We start from the raw sequence: 4,459 nt of genomic DNA, 5'->3' as shown, positions 1-4,459 counted from the left end.
TGACAATTGACTTGGGAATCATATTGCACTGATCTTTTTCCTCATCTTCCCTCTCATTCATAAGCCTGTCATGCTCCTTTTCATCAATGACTGCATTCTTGAATGTCTTCTCGCAGTGCAAGAACTCAAGGATTTGCTCGTCATCTTCGAACACCTGCCAATTTGAGATGTTATCAGGCACAGATGGTCTGAAAATCAATTCAACATAACATTTATTCTTCTTTAATCTAAAATCAAGCAAAATTTTTGCAGCCATACTAGCCATCAGATCGGCATCTTTGTTTTTCCCTCGAGGTATGTATGTGATATTAAAATAATCAAAATTGTCGATTAAGCTCCATACCTCATGTTGGTACCTTACCAGGTGTAGAGAATTGCAGTGTATCTTTTTCCTTACCTGGTCCACAACTATCTGTGAGTCACCAAAAACTTTAAGATTTTTTGGTTCCCTTGCGGGTCAATGACAATGCTCCCAGAACCTGCACCTTCAAGGCAATTAGAGCCATCAAAATAGAGTGTCCAAAATATAGAATCTAATGTTACATCAATTGAACTGCTTTCTACGAAATTAGTCCTATCATCTACTATAATACAGGATAATTCATCAGTCGGATTGCAGGGGGGAGCTTCCAAATATGTGTTTGTCACAGTTTCTTCAACTGTATCTACATGAAATTCTCTGAAACAGGTTTCAATGGCACAAACGTTGAAACTATAATTCCCAAGGATAGAGTTGGTAAACAATACAGGTTCATTGGGGCCATTTAGTTCCGTCACCAAATACTTCGTGTATCTTTCTCGATCAACCCTCAACATATCACCTTTTCCCTTCTAAGGCAGAAAGAGATGGGACCAATCAGTTGAGAAATATCCATTCAGTTTTGTTGACCAGTCCCTACTAAGCAACATTCCATAAGCCTCGAGTATGTCGACTACCACTGTGTCAATGACTTGTGTGTACCATGGTTTGGTAGCCATCCAAACTAACACATCTTTCAATTCCCCAATTACTTTCACATTCGTTTTGTCCAATTGCATGATTTGAGTTCCATTTTTCTTGGGTATCGCGCGAAGTCTTTTAGCAACAGCGTAAGGCATAACAGTGGACGAGGCACCGGAATCTACTAAGCAATTGTGTACGTTCATGTTGAATATTTAAAATGTGATAAGGAAAGGTGGAGTCATGGATTTTGATTTCCTTCCTATCAACGCTGCATTGACATCTTGGGGCGTTCGATTCATTTTTGACAAAGTGGCTTCCATGGCTGGTGACTTTTGGGATGTACTGGAGGTACTAATGGGTTTGGACACCGAATTTTTGGTTTGACTACTTGGATTGGTGGGATATTTGCAATTCCATTCATTCATAGCTTTCAAGAGTAGATCTCTTTGCTGTGTTAATTTTAGCAAATCAAAATATTTGATATTAGCTCGAGATTTCCTAAGATCATCCACAATATTGTAATCAATGTTATAAACAGGGTAGGGCAGAGTAAACATACCTGTTTTTCCATTCTTAAGTGGGAGTTTACCATTTTGAGTCACGTTTGTTGCAGTCGGAGATGTATTATCTTTCTGTGGACAGTTCACAACTGGACTACTCTTGGACTCACCACTAGGTCTACCCTTCTCAACAAGAACTTTGGGAGCGGATGGCTTCAAAGGGCGAACATCTTTCTTTGTCTAGTCTACAGGCTTCATCATGCCCGCAAGTGCCCCTTACTTCGTGTGTGGATTTCATTAGTGTGGATTTTTGTCGTACTAGATCCTTCATCGTCATCGTTCTCATTTGTATAGAAATCCCACAGTACATTGATTTGAGATTCTTCATCCGAGGGCTCTTCTACTTGGTATTCTTCCTCATTTTTGTTAGAAAATTATATATTACGGAGCAATGGAACACATAAAGTATTGCAGAAATATAAACACAGAGAACACATAAAACAAGAGAGACACAGATATATGTGGTTCACCCAGTTTGGGCTACGTCCACCCCGAACAGCCAGTCCTTCCTTTCTATTATCCAGCAAAATAAAGAGACACAACCTACAGTAAATCCGTTGTAATATCCTTTGTTTTCTCTCACAGTCTCACCTCTTTGTTTCTCGCTCACAGAATACACATCTATATCTCAGCCTTTGATACAATGCCCTCATACAAAGAGAGGGGTTGCCTTCTAGGGCAAAAAACCCTAAACTAAACATAAGTTCTACCGTCAGATCATCTACCTAATGAACGGCCCAGATTGACTAGAAATTACTATACTTTTACAAGGCAATTTTACATTTGTTTTTAGCTTCGGGGGCGCTGCTCCCGAGCGCCCGCCAGGGGACCGCTCGCCCCTAGACCCCCTAGTCGGGGGGGATCGGCCCCCCCGGATCCCCGCGGGAGGGACAAGTCCCCCCCCGCACCCCCCCCACGTGGAGGGGTGTACAAACTTCCTAGGGTATACATCCGGCTGAAACAAAGACCTCTGAACAATCATGCTCCACACACAACAATCTCCCACTTGGAGAATGATTGTAGAAACTCCACCGCTGCTTCATTTGCTGGACAATGACTCCTCTTTGGACCTGGTTGTTTCTCATCTTCATCGTCATCCTTGAAGGCCAATTGAAACTGAGCATATTCTCAGTTTCTCCCTCGTTACAACTTTTGTTAGCATATCTGCAGGATTCTGGCTAGTGTGTATCTTTTCTAGCTTCAACTCTCCATCTTCCAACACTGATCGTATGAAATGGTACTTGAGTTGTATGTGTTTAGTCCTAGAATGAAATGCTGAGTTCTTTGCAAGATGAATGGCACTTTGGCTGTCACTGTATAACGTGCCCATATCATGCTCCTTACCCAATTCACCCATAAACCTTTGTAACCAAATCATTTCTTTACTAGCCTCTGTAGCAGCAACATACTCTGCTTCTGTTGTTGAAAGTGCAACAACACTTGGGATTTTTGAAATCCAACTGACAGCTGTTCCACCAATAGTAAATACATATCCTGTAGTGCTCCTCATGTTATCCCTGTCACCTACCATATCTGCATCAACATATCCCTGTAGAGAAATGTTTGCACCACCAAAGCATAATGCTTGATTTGTGGTACCTTTCAAATATCTGAGAATCCATTTCACTGCCATCCAATGTTCCTTTCCAGGATTGTTCATGTACCTGCTTACAACTCCCACTGCATGTGCAATATCAGGCCTTGTGTAGACCATTGCATACATTAAGCTTCCAACTGCTGATGCATATGGAACTTTAGACATATAATCCATGTCTTCTTGGGTCTTTGGGCACATTTCCTTGCTAAGTTTGAAATGGCTAGCAAAAGGTGTACTAACTGGTTTTGCGTTGTGCATATTAAATCTTTTCAACACCTTTTGTATGTACTCATTCTGAGACAATGTTAATTTGTTATTTTTCCTGTCTCTAGTGATTCTCATACCAAGGATTTGTTTTGCAGCTCCCAAATCCTTCATTGCAAATGAATTTACCAATTTTCTTTTGAGTACATTTATTTCCTGCATGTTAGATCCTGCAACAAGCATGTCATCCACATACAATAACAATATAATATAGCTGCCATCATTTTGCTTTTTCAGATAAACACAATGATCAGAGTGACATCTAATATAACCTTGTTCAGACATGAACTTGTCAAATTTTAGATACCACTGCCTTGGAGCCTGTTTTAAGCCATACAAGCTCTTCTTCAACCTGCACACTAGTTTCTCCTTCCCTTTCACCTCATATCCTTGTGGTTGCTGCATATATATCTCTTCCTCCAAATCCCCATGGAGAAAGGTTGTCTTTACATCTAACTGCTCAAGATGCAAATCTTCAGCTGCTACAAGACTTAAAATAGTTCTTATTGAAGTCATTTTAACAACAGGAGAAAATATTTCATCAAAATCAATACCTTTCTTCTGTGCAAACCCCTTCACCACAAGTCTAGCTTTGTACCTCTGTTTTCCTCCATCTTCTTCCTTCAGCCTGTAAACCCATTTATTCTTCAATGTAGTTTTTCCTGCAGGAAACCTGACTAAATCCCAAGTCTGGTTATGCATTAAGGAGTCCATCTCTTCTTCCATGGCTACCTCCCACTTCTTCCTGCTTTCAACCTGTGTTGCTTCTTCATAACATTCGGGTTCACCAGAATCAGTCAACAATAAATAATATAATGAAGGAGAGTATCGTTCAGGGGGTCTACTTATCCTGGTAGATCTTCTAACACCACTTTCAGGTGTTTGGGGTGCCTGTTGCTGTTGTGGTGGTTGTTGTTGTTGATTATTATTATTTTCAGACACCTTTACCTTTTCAGTGATTTCATCAAGAACTGTGTATTCCTTGTTTTCTTTTTCCTGCAACTGATTCTTATACAAGACCTTTTCATTGAATATTACATCTCTGCTCCTAATGATTTTGTGATTTTCGTAATCATATAAGCAATAACCAAAATC

This window comes from Pinus tabuliformis, chromosome 4_1 (assembly GCF_031772625.1).
Source record: "Pinus tabuliformis cultivar Carrire ecotype Pingquan chromosome 4_1, CPIR1, whole genome shotgun sequence".
Lineage (NCBI taxonomy): Eukaryota > Viridiplantae > Streptophyta > Pinopsida > Pinales > Pinaceae > Pinus > Pinus tabuliformis.
The sequence above is the reverse complement of the archived record's forward strand: the minus strand, read 5'-3'. Positions refer to the sequence as shown.